A 20,294-nucleotide genomic window follows, 5' to 3' on the forward strand; every position below is an offset into this window, starting at 1 on the left:
TGCCATTGTGAATGGTCACTTTCCTCCAGAAAATGCACATAAAGCGGAAGATCTGGTCCAAGGTACTCACTTGTGCTCCAAAACCAGCCTGCCACTTGGAAACGATGTTCCCCTCACTTATCCACTCTTGGAGGTGGGCGAGAACCTGCATGCAGAAAAGTTTTTGTAAGTAGTCTATAAAGCTAATAGGCCTATAGTTCGCTTGAAGGGCATGCTCCCCATTTTTAAAACTATTTCTGCCAGTTTCCATAACTATGGAATGTCCATACCTGATAGGATACTATTGGAAAATGAATTCATATAAGGACCCTAAATTTCCAAATTTTCTCTATACAGATCATTTAGAATTCTATCGGGACCGGGGTCTTGTCCGGAAACACTTGAACTAATTGCTTTATTTCACCAATCCACAAATCAGGCGACAAAGCCTCTGTGAAAAATTAGCACTTTATCGCCTTGCTCTATAAAGAAGCGAAATATTTTGCAGGTGCCCTACTACTGGACCTACAAGAGTGGGCTGAGGACCAAGGTATTATTCCATACATCCAGACAGGATTCTACAAAGCAACCGGAACAACTACTAATACCTTAACAATGTCACTTCTTATCGACAGGGCCAGGAATACAGAATAGGCTTTGCGCTTCTGTTTCATAGACTTAAAAACTGCATTCGATAATATCAATCATGCAAGGCTGTGGAAAAAACTGGCTGGTTGGAATATCCCGAATTATCTCCTTAAAATATTACAATTTCACACTGGTACCTGCGTGCACGTAAATTTGGGTAATGGTACACATCTGTCTAGGTGCATCCCCATTACTAACAGGAGTATGTGCTCGCACCAAACCTATTCAAATTGTATGTGGCAGACCTGATGCAATCTTTAAACTAATCTAATGCAAATGACCCAAGGATACGTGGCAAGTCCTTGTTCATCAGCCATACGCGGATGATGTGGTCCTGATTAGTGACACGAAAGTAGGGTTGCAGCACCTCCTGAATGCACTAGAGAGCTATGCCACAGAAAACTCCCTGGAAGTAAATTTTGACAAAACTAAAACCATATCTATAAGAAGATCTTTAAAAGTTTCCTTTGCTTGGCATTTGGGGCACGTTGAAATTCAGAATGCCACAAATTATAAATATCTAGGCATAAACATTGATAACGGTGGTCAGTTTTCCAACCAGCTTGAATCAATCAGAAGGAGAGACTTGGGCCTATCAACATCTCTGAAACAACTAAAAACTAAGCCGACAGGTCCCAGCCTCTCTCCTTTACTTGGGGTTGCTCAAGCAAACATTTTACCGACCATCTCATTTGGAAGAGTTGCTCTGAGAGGGAGAGACAGCACTATCATCAGAGCTTACAGGATCCTTTTTAACACACTTACTTTTGCTTTGGCAGCTCAGGTTAGTCTTACCTAACAAGCTGGCACAAAATTAGGGATGCCCCCGAGAACACCTTAAACCATCTACTATGGAAGGAGTTACAGCTTAGCTCACAATGGCCAACTAGGAACTATTTAAAAAGCAGCCTCACAACTAGAGGGCTCTCCCACCTCTGGGACACACCAACCTTGCATGCACTTTTAAAAAAAGAAGTACAAAAGACTATTAGGACCCTCTCGCTAATAGACGACAAAGCTGCCTTTGCAGAATGAAGCCACCCATGAATGACCATCAATAGCTATAAAACACTCAACCCACAAACTTACTTCAGCTTAGGGTACTCGTGGTGCATAAAAGAAAAAATCCTCAAACAAAGATCAGGAAAGCTGTCATCATTCTTGAACCTTCCACAATGGCAGGGGGGACAAGCTACAACTAACTGTTGTCTGTGTAGAAATGGAATGGAGGATATGGCACATTTGATCTGCACCTGTATGCACCTAAAGCAAGAAAGGACCGGCTACTCAAATCAGAATTTAACGTTTGTTGGATTCACACACAACAGCAAGCAGTGATAGCTTGCTTCAACTCCGACAACCTGCAGTTAAACTGCAAATTAGTGAAGTTTTTAACCATGGTAGATAACAAAATGGAAGAAGCATGTGCACTGGGAACTCTCACTGCCAGTTGAGAAGAAAGAACTATGCAATCCAAGGGTAATCAGAACAAGATGACTGTATTAGCCTCTTAACATTTAAACTCTAATTTCAAACTTTTAACCACTGCATACTTTTGAAAATTTGACTTGAATTTATTAAATCTGAGTTATAAAAACGAATCTTGTTTTAAACGGTTGTAATTAACCATATATAATAAAATTAATTTCAATTTCAACACTTTGTACCAGTTTATGTCATTTGCATCACTTTTGGTGGCAATTTCCTAGGCTTGCTCATCTAACTAGATTAAACACACCTGCTTGAAATTAGTTGTAGCTGAAAACATTAGAACTTGGAATGGGGAGATCCAGTGGCTTGACCATCCTGACTCACCTTTATATCCTTCTTTAGACTGCTACCTTACGTACCATAAAAGAAAGACTATTCGCATTTTTTATGTACAGCCCTAAGACCCTGATGGCAAATTTACTAATAATTCACGATACCCTGTGCAACAATCAAAAGGGAGCAGCCAGGACTGATTCATAAGTAATAAGATATGATGCTGGTTTTCTCTTTGCCTGCGCTGGTGCACACAGCCTGCCTTGGTTTAACTGCTTTATGATTAGCATATTTAATAGAATTAGAATATAAAATGCCAAAGTAGTTGATATTTTTAGAATTCCATGTAAATTAAAAATTGTCTGCATGGGCAGTGAATTTAGACAAGGGCAGTGAATTTAGACTAGAGTCACAAAGTGTAGCGCTCCTACATGTGCAGCGTGGGGTAGGTGAGGTGTGGGAGAGGCTGGACTGTTTCACCAGACGCGATTATTGACAGCTGCTACACAGGGACGGTGACAAATTGGGCATGTTACTGGCCTGGCTCCTGCACCGGGAAGGCCCTCCGCCACTCATTTTGACGCTCCAGTCTCCAGCCGATACCACTAGTAATACACAAAAGGGGATAAACTCCCTTCTGCGGGCCCACCTGGTGGAGGTTTATCAGCAGTGGCCGGAGGCAGACCAGACCGCAACCCTGAAGTTCCTAAATGGAGTGCCCCTCCTGTCTCTTATAGGGTAACAGGTGACAGAGCTCGTTGCTGAGATCCAATAGGATGAGCTGAAGGAGGCTCTCCAGGGGATGGCCAGCTGCAGTGCCCTGGGCCAGGATGGTCTGCCAGTGGAGTTTTACCAGACCTATCCGGACCTACTGCTTTCCCAACAGCTGCATACTTTTCATGAATCTAAGCTAGCGGGGGCGCTGCCACAGTCTATGAGGGAGACCCAAATTGTAATGCTCCCGAAACAGGGCAGAGATACGAGAGATTCAAGGCCTTACAGAACCCTATCAATGCTGGCCATGGACGTAAATATTCCAGCTAACGTTCTAGCGACCCGCCTTAACAGGGTGGTAACTCAGCTAGTCCATTAAGAACAATGCAGCTTCATGCTGGGAAGAGGCATGCTTATGAATCTTCGCCGCCTCTTGCATGTGATGCATTCGGTGGCAGATAGTGACATCAGGGAGGCCGTCATTGCCTTGGACATCAAAAAGGCGTTCAACACCTGAGATGGGAGTAACTGCAGGTCCTAAGGATGATGGGTTTTGGTGAAGAATATATAAAATGGGTCCAGCTACTGCCAGCTCAGCATCCGGGTCCGCAGCAGAGGATGGGCTTTGGGAATCATATCAATCGACAGCAGCACAAGACAGGGATGCCCACTATTCCAGCTTCTCTTCACCCTGGCAGTAGAGCCATTGGCGGTTCAGCTTAGGTGTGAATTACATGGGTGGGGCGTCCCATTTGACCGACGCACACATGTCTTTCCCTATATGCAGATGAAGCACTCCTATATGTTCAGCAACCGGAGGAGGTAGCAATACCGGCACTTCTGGAAGCCTTGACCTCCTTTGGGACAGTGTCAGGCCTACACATAAATCGTCCAAAAACTGTCATATTCCCACTGGCCGTGTTGGTAGGGGAAATTCTGTGACTCTCCCGGACGTGGGGCTTGGCTGGAGGATGGATCGTTTCAGCTACCTGGGCATACAGGGGGCACACACACCAGAAGCACAGTACACCCTAAACATGGGAACAGTGATCGCAGGCTTGAAAGAATTGGTTCGGTTCTGGAACAAACTCCCTCTTTCAGTCATCGGACAAGTGGCAATGGCCCAGATCGTTATACTGCCCCGATGCCTATATGTCATGCAAAACTGCTTTTGTGAGATACCAGAGTCCACCTTTGACCTACTAAATAGCCTCCTGGTGCCGCTGGTGTGGGCAGAGAGATGCAAAAGGGTAAAACTTGAATTGTTGAAGCTGGCCATGGAGCGGGGTGGCACGGACTTCCAGACTTTGGACTTTATTACTATGCGGGGCTACTACAGTATGATGCACAGTGGTGTACTGCAAGTCATAACCCTGAAAAGGCACTGCTGGCGGACCTCGCCAGTGGAGAGGACCTATAAAGATGGCTCATGATGGGCTCGCAAACATGGAGTGTTTGCCCACACATAATTTGACTGGTGAGAGAGGCATGGGAACAGTCGGTCACACAGGTTGTCCGAAGAGCCCCATACGCGGCCACACTATCACTTCAATGGTTGAAGGGATTTCACTGGACACAATTGGTTATGGACATCACCAGATGGCACGAGGGGGGTGCATGACAGTAGGAGACTTATTCATTAATGGGACATTCCTGACTCTGGAAGAGGCAGGAGAATGGTACCAGCTGCCGAGAGGACATTTCTTACATTCTGCCAAAATAGCGCCCACAGTCTGCGAGTTCTGGCACGCCTACCTAGATGAACCAAAAGAGTCGCACACATTAAGACTACTACTAGATCCGGGGTCCACCATAGGACTGACCTCCTGGATATATAAAGCCCTGAAAGAAGACTGCAAGATTACAATGTCGACAATCAAAGACCGATGGGAGCCGGATCTACCCACCCAATGGAAGAGAGCATTCGCGCAAGTCCGCAATGTGTCCAGTAACACAAGGTTTAAGCTAATCCAGTTTTATTACCTACCCACACTTATCTATCACCACAAAGACTGGCACGCTTTAATACAAACCGCTCTCCGGCTTGCCAATGCTGTGGGTCAGACGCACCACGTTCATGCACATGACCTGTACATGCGCTGGATTGCTATCATACTGGCAGCAAGTGACACAGGTACTCCGATTGGCCACAGGAGTTAAAATTGAAAAGACAGTCTTACAGTACCTTCTAGGGGTCCTCCTTACACTGAAGGGTGTGTGCATTTGACATAAGTTTGCCCTTCTAGGCCTAGTCCACCTTCAAGCAGTGCGTACAGATAAGAATGCGGAGGGAGATTTGGAAGAATGGGGACGTATGCTAGAGAGAATGCACGCATCAGCGAGGTATTATGATGATAGCAAGGGAGCTCGCCTCTGGCACGCAGCATCACAGACACCACACACACTCAGGGGATAGATGAGAAGCCCTGAACCCCCCGCGCCAGCAGCTGCAGAATACACTGGAGGATGAAGTAGCAGATCCCCGCACACCCACACAACTGCCATTAAGTCACCTACGCCCCCAGATGACCCACCTTTGCTCCTTGGTAAATGGGCTTCGACCACCAACCACTGCTCTTGGTTTATGTAGTTACTTTAGTTTCTTTGCAATTAGAAAAAAAAGGGAAAAGAATTGCTGCACATGATCGCTATGAGGGGATACTCCCATATACTGACTGCTAAAAGCCAAAAAACTGGTCTGCTATGTCAGCAGCGTGTAACCCATGCCAGATTCATAATGTAATAAATGTGCATTGAAGCAATAAATAAAAAAAATAAAAAATATATATTTAGTATATGCATTGTATGAGATATTGTCCCTTTAATTCTGTTATGTGGAGCGTGGGGTGGAATACTCTTTGTCACCTTCACAAGTTCCAATCCAGGGCTTCAGGTGCACTGGAAGCAGGTGAGAGAGTTAGGAGTCTGATTAAAAATAGTATTTTTGGAATTTTAACTGTTTTTAACATATCACAAATAAACTATCTGATAGATTGTGGATTATATATATATATTTTTTTTTTTTTGGGACACTATGCCATAAGTGATTATAAAGACTTGTGTGACTATTATTAAATTTATTTATGGAACAAGGAAACCAAGGAGTAGAAGAAAATATGGCACAACAGAATTTCACAATTAGTAATCCACATTTTGTAAATTACATTGAGTCTATTGATGAAGCAGGGAAAATGAAACCTGAGCAAAAAAAGAGGATTTTGCTTCACTCTTTGGGACCAGTAGGTTTAAAAACATATTCTCGCATGTCCAAAAGTGCAGGAGGAGAAGAGAATGTGTTCGAGGCTGCGTTGAAAGACTTGGACAAATACTTTGCACCAAAGGTGTTTATTGGTGTAGTGTTTCAAAGGAAACAAAATAAAGAAGAACTCGTGGACGACTGGCTGGATGACCTCAAAAACTTGCAATTGACTGCAAGTTTGGAAGCTTACATGACGATCTTACTTGTGATCAGTTGGTGATGCACAGTAACAATTCCTCCATCCAAGATCGATTGTGGGTGAATGGTGATGCACTCTTAGATGATATTTTGGCGATTGTAAGGAAAGCTGAAATTTCTGGGAGGTGTGCCACAATGGTCAATGGTGTTAAAGTCAGTGTGTATGCCGATTCAGGATCCCTTTACACCATTGTTAATGAGAGTATTTGGAAAGACAAGTTTGAGAGAAAATTGGTAAACATTTATCCCCTACAGATGTGAATCCGGTAAGTTTCACTGGGGAAAGGATTGACATGCTTGAATTCAGGTGGCTTACCTTTTTGTTTAAAGGGAGGTCTGCAAAAGGTAAATTATATGTGGCGAAAAATGGTCCATCAGTTCTTGGTTGGTTTGACCAAAAGAATCTACACCTCATCCTGGATCCAAACAGTGTGGAAAAGGTACTCACAATGGATGAGACTAGTAAAATGGGGGATGTTCTAGTAAAACATTTCCAGGAGTTTTTGGAAAAAGTTTAGGAGCACTTAAAGGTTTTGAACATAAGATTAAATTAAAAGGACAAGCTGAACCTAAGATTCACAAAGTGAGACCGATACCTATATTAATAAGAGACAAAGTTAATAAAGAGCTTCAAGGGCTATTGTCCAAGGGGTTAATTGAGGAAGTGGAGAGTTCAGAATGGGTTTCTCCGCTCGTAATCGCATTCAAAATCAATGGATTGATTTGCGCCATTTGAACAATAATATTGTTATTAAAAGATTTCTTCTTCCAAAAATCAACAAAATTGTTTCTTCTTTGAGAGGGGTGAGCTGGTTTTCTACCATAGATTTATCGGCAGCGTACCACCAAGTTATACTGTCACCTGAATCTAGGAAACTCACGGCATTCATTACACCATTTGGATTATACCAATTTAAACGCATGCCATTCGGTTTGGCCTCAGCCGTAGCTGTTTTTCATTTGCTGATGCACAAACTGTTTGGAGAGGTGAAGGGTTTCTTTCAGGATGATATTCTGGTTGCTGCAAAGAATGAGGAGGAACACAACCATATTCTCAATGAAGTCTTAGGAATATTACAAAAATCTGGACTGAGTGTAGAACTTAGCAAGTGTAAATTTGCACAAAGGAATGTATCGTATCTCGGACACATAATAAGTGAGGAGGGTGTGAAACCAAAACCATCACTGGTGAATGCTATTGTAGATTCACCTGCCCCAAGTAATAAGGACGAAGTCAGATCATTTCTGGGTATGGCAGAGTATTGTGCCAAATACAAACCAAACTTTGCTAGTAAGATATTCAACATACGTTCACTTCTCAAAAAGAATGCAAAATTTGAATGGTCGATTGAGTGTGGAAGAGAGCTTGAAAAGATTAAAGATGATTTGGGAAGTGTTAGTGCCTTGGGTAGTTTTGATCCAAATTTAGAATGTTTGTTGACCACTGATGCAAGTGACAAGGGATTGGGTGCAGTCATTTCACAGAAAATGGAAAATGGAACTGAGAAAATCATTTTATTGGCGTCAAGGGCAGTTTCCCCTTCTGAGAGTAAATATCCAATTATTGAGAGGGAAGCCTTAGCCTGTGCTTGGGCTTTAGAACATTTTCGAGCATTTGTTTGAGGGAAAGCAGTTACTATCCGCACAGATCATAGACCTTTGGTAAGGATCTCAACTAGTGAAGGAAGTGTTGGAGCTTCTGCTAGGTTAGCAAGAATATCTATGAGAATGAAGGAGTACATTTATCGGATTGTTTATGTGCCTGGCAAGGATAATGTAGTGGCTGACTGTCTGTCCAGACTGCACTCACCACTGGAAGAATGTCTAGATGATCCATGGGGCGAATTCAGGATTGCTTTAATTCATGATTCTGGTGCACCAATTATTACCAAAGATGAGTGGAGGAATGAACAATCTTAGGACATGTTGTTACAGGCTGTCTCTGATCATATTTGCAAGGGATGGCCAAAGAAACACCTCATTAGTGACGAATTGAAATCCTTTTGGGATGTACGGACTGAATTGTCATTGGACAGAGATTTGTTACTTAGGGGTGAGAGGATAATTCCACCTAAGGCTGTACAGAAGAGGGTATTACAATTGTGTCATGAAGGACATTTTGGCATAGTTAGAAGCAAATTGGTGGTCAAAGGAATTTTTTGGTGGCCAGGCGTGAGTGGTCAGTTTTTACTTCTGCGGAGAAATCACTGAAGACCTTGAGGCCTCCAACTTCCTGATCTTCCCTGGGAAGTGATAGCAATTGACATTTTTGGACCAGTAGGAGAATCAAAAGAATATATCTTAGTTGTAATTGATTTGTTCACTAAATGGCCTATAGTTAAGATTGTAGAGATAGTGGACACACATACTGCTTTGAAATTTGTGGACAAATTATTTGTATTAGAAGGGTTGGTATTTGCACATATGAAAAGTAAAGAGAGTTATGACGCACGACATGGCACAAAGGATGTTCCTGTTATGGTTGGTGACTGGGTTTGCATCAAAAAAACAATTACAATTCCGAAGGTTGAGAGCATGTATGAGGAACCACAGTAGGTGGCAGAAATTCTTCGGAATGCTATAAAACTTAAGGATGCTAGAGTCTGGAACTTACAAAATGTTGCTTTAGATTCTAATCAGCAGCGTCAGGTGGATACTAGCACCTTTGAGAATCCTACTAACTTTGAGTGGGTGGAGGATTACTTTGATCAAAGTGCCTTAACATCTGAGTTAAGTGCAAACACTTGTGTGACAAGTAAAGGCATGGTGAGTGATGAATCAACAAAGACAAGTCAAAATTCCATTGATGTCAGAGAAGAACCCTTTTCTCCTCAGGATTTCTATTCTTGTTTGAGAAGAGAGAAGGGGTTTGTGAGTACTTCTAATGGTAACAATGAACATATTGAGGAGGGTGACAAGGTTGTCATTGAAAAAAAGAAAAGAGTTCTCCCAGGGTGGCTTAGTGAATATGTTAGATAGTAATTTATCATTTGTTATTCACAATCACTTTAGAGTATGTTTCCTTTTCTTGTTGTGACTTTCTTTTCTTTTCTCTTCGAAGAGAGGGGGATGTGTAGAATATGCATTGTATTAGTTATTGTCCTTTTAATTCTGTTATGTGGAGCGTGGGGTGGAATACTCTTTGTCACCTTCACGAGTTCCAATCCAGGGCGTCAGTTGCTACTGGTGTCCTCGAGAGGAAGTCGTACCGCCTGGCGCTCACCTGTTTCTCTTGAAAAAATCATTTGATGAATCTACACTACGCTTCCTCATCATTACAATATATATACATCATATTAACTATAAAGGAACATGAAGGGCATATACAAATAAAACACCAACAATAGGACACTGCATAATGAAAATAACTGGCATTGAGGAGTAAGAGTAAAATAAGTGGAGGGGATAGAAAGTGGGGAAAGGGAAGAAACTTAAAGGTGAAGGAAAGACAGAAGCTCCCTGATGTTAAGAGTGCGAGGATGGCAAAAAGCCAACTGACTTTAGCCATTGGTAACAGTAGCAAGACGAAAAGTACAATGTTTGTGGAAGGGCTGGAGGATGAATGCAGAGGCCAGCCAAGAGCATACCCCTGGAGACCTATAAACATAAGATATATACAATGGAGGAAAAACAACTAGGAATACAATGGATGGGAGAAAAGAAGAGGAATCACACTTTACCTGGGCTGGCTGGCTGCCGCCTCTTCTCTGTCCTCTTCTTCCCGTGTCTGCCGGCTGCAGGAAAGAGCAGGAAGTCCCCAAGCTCCCCATAGCCAATCACAACTCTGCAATGCAGCGTTGTCATTGGTCTGAGCGCTGAACCACTGCACTCAGACGGGGATTGGGAGGCATTGCATGTTCCTCACCAGACTGTGTAAAGCAAGCCTAGCGAGGAAGATGCAAACTGCACAGGACTGTTTGGCGGACCCAAGAGGGCTGGCCAAGCAGTCACGCGCAGCCCTTCCCTGAGAGCCACTCAATCCAATCGGAAAAATAAAATGATTATAATGATATGTTATTATCATTTTATTTTTCTTATTGAAGTAAGTGGGGCGATGCTCCTACACCTTAGCAGAGGAGCCGCCAGTGCATGACATACCCTTTCGCTCTCAGACTCGTACTTGTCCAGAATAAGATCTGGCAGACATGAGAAAAGTTTATAATATTTATTTTGACTCTTGTGCTCTAGTCTGCAGTATAGGTGCCACAATAAGTAAGAAGCCTAACACATATTAAGTAATCCATAAATCATAAAAGGAGCCAACAGGATATTAGAGAGGGTAGACTAAACTTCTTCCCCTTCTACAGAAGCAAAGTGATTATATATCAGAAGATCTCTTGGTATTTGCAGCGGGCACCATACATTGGCATGCACAGATCAAAATTCTACATCTCAGGTGTAGTCGCGATCTCCTCCCTGAACATTTCTCTTCAAGTGTTTGTTTGTATGTCTGTGTATACTTATTTGACAAAAAGTAAACAGCTTAATTACTTTTTTTTGTCTAGCTGCTCGAGCCTGACCAGAACAGAATAACAAGGGGCATTGTTGTTTGACATTGTATACAGTGTTTAGAATAAATGCCAGGCAAGAACAGAATGCAAAACCAAGAGGCTGTGTGTAAAAGTATAGCATGGCAAAAAGCAAAATCCTTTTGTGTCGTACCATGCGGAAAGAAGAGTTCAGACTACAACGTGCTCAGGCTAACATAGGAAAAATTACCCTGGGCCTGCACGGGACATATAACACATGACCATGAAGGAGGAAATATTTTAGAGACTTACCAGCATGGATAGAACAACACTCTGGAGGATGAAGGAAAATGAAAACAAGGAGACACAGGAACATAGAACACTTCAATCCAAATGGACCTGGAAAGACTGCAGACCTATGAGAAAATGAGCACCAACATTTTATGTAACTTATTCTATGGAGAAAAGAAAGAATTCAGGTTTTGCCAAGTTACATTGCCTTTTCCTTCTGTGCATGGATAAACTGATTAAAATCTACGGGGTTTTTAAAAGTGGTCATTTTGTCCAGATGGGTAACCTTGAAAAGGCAGGGATGGCTAAACCCATCTCTAGTGTTGATGGATCTCAAAGCAAGGCATAAAACCAAAAATTATTTCTGCAGAGTAGCCGCCACCTTGGCAACATCTTGACTGAAGAAGACCCTATGACAAACCTATAATAGTTGGTTGCATTGTTTAAAGGCTGAGAGAACTTGCACTAGTTCATAGTATAGTAGAAAATAGGTGATGATTCCTCTTGATTAAGCAGAATTTGAAGAAGGTAGATGTGGAGATCCTATGCAATGAGATATTTGAATGTTAAGGGCAGAATCTTTCATGCCAACTATCTTGGGAATGTTAATCTTCAGGAACAAGATGATGTTAAACCCCGAGGAATATCATACATTTTTAAACTGTTGCTCCTCTTATGGTTCTCTAAGTCTTCTTTCTGTTTCTAATAAAGTAGCTTCTTTGGACTATGACACTACTGTAGCCATAACATCCTGAGCATCACTGACTCTCTTGTCAACCTTTGTGAGTCTGGAATCCAGATGAGACCATTTGTCTTCAATTCTCTAAAGAGCACCACTTGTCTACACAACAAATGTCTTTGGGGCATATTATCAAGAACGGAGTTAAAATTATCGCCGCTTCAGCGGCAGGAAACTGAGGCCCTGTCTCATCCTCCTTCCAAGTTGGAAGGTTGTGGAAGTCTTTTCGCTTACAACAACCTGAGCTAGTGGGCAGATATAAAGGAGTTTCAACCAGGCCATAGAGTTTTGGCCCAAATCTCATCCTTTCCATTACTGCAAATAGAAAATGCCATTCGATGGTGTCAAATGCCATTTTGGCATCTAATGACACCACAATTGTATCTTTCCTGAAGGTATCCACGCATCCCAGTACACCGTGAAATCAGCAAAGGTTTAATGCAGTGTTTCTTCCAGGCATGAATTCTGATTGATCTGGATGTACTCACTTTGAAGTAAACTGTGCTAGTCGTGTCCCCACCAATTTTGCTAGAATTTTGACTTCAGCGTTTAGTAGTGAAATGGGGTGATAGGAAGAGCAACGTTTTGTGTATGACAACAATTGTGGCTAAGCGTTTCCCCAACGAATGGCTTTCGGTGTACATGTACAGATTTTGGAAATTTTAGTCACTCTCATCTTATAGAGCTCAATTGGGAGGCCATTAGGCCTCATCGCTTTCCCTGATCGAAGTGCCCAAATGGTCTGGGCTATTTCAATGTCTGTTATATCAGACTCTAGAAGTTCCAGGTCTACCGGGCTGAGAGTAGGCAGGGGTATGTTCAATAACAACTCTGCTGATGCTTTTCCTTCAGAAGTACCATTTGGGTAGTTGATCCATTCGTAGAAAACTGTGAACTCGTCTGCTATCAATTGCGGGTCATGGAGCCTCTCTCCTCAATCCGTTGAGAGTTTAGTCACTAGTCAACTTACTCGTTCATGTGAATCGAGCCAAGCAAATAGTTTCCACGCCTTAACCCCCACTTCATATATTTTATGATGCGTTGCTCTTTCTTTGGCCTTAGCTGCTTCACTGACCAGGTCTTTATATTCTTTTAGTTTGATATTTAGTTCATGCTTGACTCTCCCATTGACATCACCAGGCATTCCCCCTCCAGTTGCACAATTTAATTTTCTCATTCCTACAGCACGCTGATCTTTCCTAACCCCAGCTATCAAGGGGATTGCTTGTCTCGTGATTACTGCATTGAAGGCCTCCCAAAGAGTAGATGCAGAGTCCATCAACTCTTCATTTTCGCGGAAGTAATAGTTTATCCCTTTCACCAACCAGTTCCTTACTAGAGGTTGTTTGAGATACCATGGATTGACCCTTGCCAATTTGCCGGTTTGTTGCGTTTCTGATGGGTAATACGCCCACAGGGGGGAGTGGTCAAAGATGCCCCTGCCAAGTGGCGCATATCTTTAAATCGTGCCACTTGATCCGCTACTGTAAAAATATAGTCAATTCTGGAGAGTCTATTGTGGGCCCCTGAATGGGATGTAAATTGTTGCCCATCTGGGTTGTGTGTTCACCAGACGTCTACTAGACCCGTAGCCTCCAGAAACTCAGAGGACTGTGAAAAATGACCATCTGGGCCATGAGGGGGTAGTGATCATTGGATCCTGAAAGGGAAGCCTTAAAATCCCCTCCTATGATCAGCTTCCTGGCTGGAAATTTCAGAAACAAGTCTCCCAGGCCCTATAAAGCTATATTATGGAGCACAGGTGGAACAAAGATAGCTGCAACAGAGATGGGATGGCCCTCACAGATTCTGGTCACTGCTGCATAGCTCCCCTGTGTGTCCGTCCAAGTACAGTTAGTTGCCAGGGGAAAGATGCCACGCATAAGTATTTCCACCCTCTGGAGCCGGTGGTGAACCCCGAATGGACCTCTAATCTATATCTGCTATGCGTTAGGGCTTTACTTGTCTCCGACTAGATGTGTCTCATGTAGTTGGACGACATCTGGGGAAAGTCCTTTAATACACTGTAGAAAAATCCCCCATTTAAGTTTGTTTCCCAACCTATTCACATTCCAGGACAGGACAGGAGCTTCAGTCCCCTAACTTTAATTGTCACCATTTTGCCATGTGCCGGGGCAGTGTAATAATTCCCTCATTATGTTCCTAGATTGCGCTGTGGTAAGCTTGCTCCTCAGTGTTCTAACTGTCAACCCTAACCCCATCTCAAAGTTGTTTCATGATGCTGTATTCAAAGCATGTATCAGCTGATGTGCAAAGCGAGTTGTGACTCTGGTATTTTGTGCCTAATTTATCCTTTGTGCCATCAAACCTATAAACTATACTAATAACAAGTAACTAACCCCTTTCCCTACTTTCCTGCAATTCAGGTTCAGAACTATCCGGTTCCCCAACTATGCAGAGTACCCGTTGCCCCATTAGTGGTCCCGCGTTTTAAGTTGAGCAGAATTGGTGGCCGCTTCTTTCGAGTCCTGGCAGCGAGTTGGTGGAATTCTCTTCCTCCACAAATCCGGGCCATCGATGAGCTCCTTCAGTTTAGACGGGCTATCAAGACCTTTTTATTTGTTTAGCTTATCTGTTGTGTCTCGTCTCCTTTTTGTCCGCTTTTAGTGTTGTAATGTGTTCACCTTCTCAAAGCGCCAGGACGCCCCTTTGCTGGGGCAGCTGTGCGCGGTACAAATAAAAATAACATAACATAACATAACATCCCAAACTAATCTACAAAAAGAAAAAGAAAAGGGCAATCCCCCACACTCCCATGCTTTAGCACAGTGTTTGCAAACATTGGTATAGTATGAAAAAAACGATAAAAAACCTAACCCCAGTCCCCAAGGATGACACCGCCAACTCCAATCAAAATGTTTGCAACACTCTTGCCTACTTCTTTAAATCTAAGGTGAACCAAATATATGACCAATTTGCCAATCACAAATCAAACGCTAATGGCACAGAACAAGTAGCTACAGGCAAAGTATCATTTTTAGATTTCTTCTCGGCCTCCTCCGTTCAAATAGCTACACTTCTCTCAACAACCAAATCAGGATCCCCAGACGATCCCTGTCCTCCTAGGATCCTTCAAAGCATTAGTCATATTATTAGTCCACTGCTAACTAATATGTTCAATCTGATGCTATCACAAGGGCCTTCCCTTCTATATGGAAACAGGCATGAATACTGCCACTTCTAAAAAAAACAAATCTGGACATAACAGATCCAGCCAACTACCGTCCTATCGCAAGGCTCCCACTTCCCGCAAAAAAAAAATTGAGGAACTGTTATACACTGAACTTTCCACATTCACTGCAGAGAATAAAATCTTAGACCAGAGTCAGTTTGATTTCAGAGCGGGTCATAGTACCCAGACGGCTCTAATAAAAAACTACTGAGGAAATCCGTAAGGCACTAGATGGTGGTGAGTCGGCAGCCTTTTGTTCTCCTCGACCTGTCCGCGGCATTTGATACCGTGGACCATACGCTTTTGGTCGAACGCTTAAAAAACATAGGGATAGGAGGAAGGGCCCTTTCCCTTCTAACTTCATTCCTTTCGGATCAAACTCAATTTGTGCATTTGGGCAATTTTAAATCCGCACTTTTTGTCCTGCCATGTGGGGTGCCTCAGGGGTCCTTGTTAAGCCCTACGCTTTTTAACATTGATGTTTCCGAATTAGCTCCCTTGATTAGAAGCTTTGATTTAATTCCCACCTCTTATGCCGACGACACTCAGTTGGTTATGTCAGCAGTGGACAAGGACATTAATTACTCCATCAAAATTCATGACTATATGGTCACCCTGAGCAACTGGATGGGTAGGCACTGCTTGAAGTTGAACTCAGACAAAACTGAGGTGGTGCTGTTTGGAAACCTTTCTCCTCAGTGGTCGCCAGTTTGGTGGCCAGACACCCTGGCCCTACTCCTACACCAGTACTCAATCCGAAGTCCTAAGTCTCTAAGGTGGTGGCCTCCTCCTTCCTCACTATCAGAATAGTACGTACAATTCTGCCTTTTATCCCCATACTGGATTACTGTAATGGATTGTATCTTAATTTACAGTCCAATTTACTTAGAAGGTTGCAGGTAGAACAAAATGCCGCGGCTAGACTAGTCTTGGATGTTCCCAAATACCAGTCTATCAGAGCAGGCATTCAGTAATTGCATTGGCTACCAGTGGGTAAGCGGATCAAATTTAAGGCTCTCTGCACAGGGCACAAGGTATTGCATAGAGAAGGACCACAACTTCTTTGGGAACTTTTGAGCTGGTATTCTCCCAACAGATCGCTTCGCTCAGCTGATGCCTACCTGATGTCCACCCACAGAGTCAAAAGGACTAATTGGGGGGGAAGGAGTTTCAGCTACAAAACAATAAAGGAATGGAACGCCCTTCCACTCTCCCTTAGAAAGACTGCATCCCTGCTTGAGTTCAGGAAACTGCCAAAGACATGGCTCTTTAGAAATTAGCTTTGCCTGACACAGCATGGCAGGCCGTGAGCGCCTACACACCTCCGGGTAGTAGTGCGCACAATAAATTGTTACAACATAACATAACATAACATTGTCCCAAAGACTCTGCTTTAGCTGTGCCATCCAGGATACTTAGGGTCTGACTCTATCTGGCCTCCCAAGGGCACTGAACTAGGGCTGGGCGGTAAATTCCGTTCCGCTCGCGGAATTTGCAGAATTTGGGTAATTTTACATTCTGCGGAGAACGTAGAATTGCCCAAAATTCTGCGTTCCGCAGCTTCGGGGAAAGTTTTGCTTGATCGCGTTCTCAAATTGCGTGTTCACAAGATATTTCCCCCAGAGCACGCAAACAGCGATCGCAAACAGAAAAAAAGCACAGCGAACAAGCGATTCCGAATGTTTGCTGGATTTCTACGTGTTCGCAGAGATTTTTTACCGTTTCGCGGAGCTTAGCATAGCGCGACTACGTAAATTCCACCCACCCCTACACTGAACCAGCTCCTGATTGCTCCATATTGGAGAGTCAGTGTCCTGTATCTTCCAAGTGGGCTGGCTCTGCGTTGGTTGCTCCACGTCCATCGTGGTCAAGTGTCTTTTTGTGGGGTCTTCTCCGTGTTCTTGGGCTGCGTCCCCCCATCGTGCCACACTTTTGCCATTCCAGGAGTCTCATAAAACAGATCTTTTCTTCCCCCTCGACCCTGAGTCTCGCTGGAAATAGCATGGAGTATTTCACTCCTTTAACTCAGAGTATTTTCTTGACCCCAGAAGGGATCTGTCCTGTTTTTGAACCCTGATAGTGAAGTCTATAAAGAATGTGATCATGATGTTCTCATACAAACTGGGGGGGGGGGTGGCTCCGAGTCACCTGTAGTATAGCATCCCGATCCCTGAAATTAAACAATCTGGCCAATATAAAGCCTTTGAGGAGCCCCTGGCTTCGGATTGTTTACCAGGACCTTGTGGGCCCGTTCAATCGAAAAAAGTTGGACATCACACGTTCCTCCACAAAGAGGATGGCCCCTCGGCTCCTTCGGGACACAGGATTTGTGGAGTGGTGCACTGCTTGTTATCGCGACAAATGGTAGTCAATTAGTCAATGAACCGTGATGTTAGAAAGTCTTTAGTAATTCTTTATTTTCAATAAAAGAGGTTGCCAGCCAACGAGTTTCGTTCATAAAATGAACTTCTTTAGGGCTGTAAGTTATAATGAAAACATATGAGAATGTGCACAAATAGGCATGTGCATGTGTGTATTGCATGGATATCGTGACACAGAGGTGAGTATGGAAACGTAACAGTGATGTGAGGAAGGAGATGTGCTGGATGAGGGAAGGGGGGGGATCATGTGAAGGAACAAAATTACATGAGAAGTGATCAGTGAGCGAAACAGGCGGGAGGGAGTGGTGAGGGGAACTGGAGCCAGGATGATAGTAGAATCAGTGTACTATTACAACTTCATGAAGCTGAGAACAGTGCTGAGAATGCATTAAAGGCATGAATATGCCCCAAAATCCCAAAATGCACCATGATAGTTGAATCAATGTACTGTTACACATTCATGATGCCTGAATAATGCTGAAAATGCAACCAAGGCATGAATATGCAACAAACTCACAAAATGCACCATGTTAGTTAAATGAAAAGTAAGTATGAAAAACATAATATCAATGGAGCTCCCAAAAAGACAAAAGTCATGTAGAAAACATAAATACAGTATAGATAAAAATCTTTGATGATACTTTTCAGGGATCAGCGTGATAAGTGTGCCCTCGAATGTGTTGACATATGTTTCAACAGACCATCCCCCAGTGTTACTCAGGAACTCTGTGAACCTTCATTACAACTTCATAAGCAAAAATCCATTTATCATTGTCATCTCCCACCACACAACGGGGCGCAAAATACTTGGGTATGCAAAATCTTTTGTCTCCATCAGGTACTGCAAGAATGCTGCCATCACTGCTGGACTCCACCTGTCTGGCTTTGATATCCAGTTCTTTTTAGCTCCTTCGATGCGTCAATAATTGATTTATTTCTTCTAGGACTTTTTCAGCTTTTTTTTGTTTCCAGGGCCCATTTTTTCTCCACCGCCTCCATTTTTAATTTTGCCATCTGCAGCTTCAAACATCTCTCCGTTCTCCTTTCCCTCTGCTCCTCTGTGGCTAGGCCACAGGAAGTGACACCGCTTCCTGATTTCAAATGGAGCTCACATTTAAGGATTTCAGGTGGTTGCCCAGGCTCCCCTAATCCATCATTCTTCTTGGAGGGGGCTCCTGCCCAGGTCCTCGCCACCTTTTGAAGTTCTACCTTCTTGGTGGCACAATAGATAAATGCCAATCAGGAAGAATTAAAATAAAAACCGAAATGGTCTTTAATGTAGATTAGTAGCAGCACTCAACAAACACCTGTCCTATCCTGATCGCCAATATTAGAATTGGGCTGTTGGTTGACTAGGGTATGAGCATAAATCAGGCAGCAACGACAACCCTAGTCAGAGTAAGAAGCAGGCAAATACTAAATTAACCCATACTCACCCTAAGTAGTAGGCTTAAATTAGAGGAAATGTGTAAAGTATTTGTGCAATACGTCAAACACTAAACAGTGAAAATACCACTCCAAAAGATTTCATAACAGTTTAGAAAAATGGAACTTAATTTAATAAATAAAACAAGACCAAAACAACAATAATCCAATAAGTAAAAGTTGAGATATGAATAAGCAGTAACATAGTGCTTAGAATCAATCAGCCATAGTTGGGACATCTGGTTGCGCTGGTCCGGGACAAAGTAAAACATTCTGGCTATTAGTGATGGTGCGCTGGCCGGATACAGGGCCGGACCCAGTGAGGCCTGTTGAAAAACAGTACCCTAATTCTGGTTGAGTCGATGAAGATATTGGGTGAAACCGAGTGATTCATCGGTGTTCCCACACAGTGAAGTCATGAGTTGTTTTTCTCCACTCAACTCTTCCGATGTGTTGGTTCCGAAGATGGTGCACCGGTCCTGAGATGCAACAGTTCTGAAAGTGAGGTGACCGGTTTCTCCACATAGTATAAGTGATGCGTCCATCTTCTCCACACAGTGCCAGCGATGCGTTACTTTTGTAGCTGCGATTTCTGATTGGGATGCACTGGTTGCAAGGGCGTTGTACTGATCCAGTTCCTGCAACAGTGGAGATGAGTCGATTCTGCTCTCACAGTAGAGGATGTGTTGGCTCAACTGGCGCAAACAAGGGTCCAGGTCTGGGTTGGCAGACTCACAGATTGCAGAATTCAGGTGTACAAGCAAGATGGTTGTAAGTGTTTCATGTCCCTGAGACTTCAGATCAGGAGGCAAGCCAGCAAGCCCTTGGAGTCACTTCAAGTGTTGCAGGTCCAGTCCTTCTCACCCAGGCAGGGGAACAACAGTCAGCAATGCAGCACAGGAGACAGCAACCCAGCAAAGCAGCTGTCCAGCAGAGTGGCAGTCCTTCAGCAGCACAGCAATTCTTCTTCCTGGCAGAGGTTTTACAGGTTTAGAAGTGTACTGAAGTGGTGGTGCAGAGCTCCAGTACGTAAACCTGAAATGTGCGTTTGAAAGGGAGAGACTTCATAGACAGGTATTTGATGTACACAACAGTCCTCCTTTACTGCCCTTGCTCTAGACTCACTACAGGGAAAAATGCAAATCTGTGTGTGGTGACAGCCTATTCAGGTGTACATGTGACACTGTGCCCAGTACCTCCCTTCCATCTTCACAGGATGGCCCATTGAGTCACA

This window comes from Triturus cristatus, chromosome 3_2 (assembly GCF_964204655.1).
Source record: "Triturus cristatus chromosome 3_2, aTriCri1.1, whole genome shotgun sequence".
NCBI classification, from domain to species: domain Eukaryota; kingdom Metazoa; phylum Chordata; class Amphibia; order Caudata; family Salamandridae; genus Triturus; species Triturus cristatus.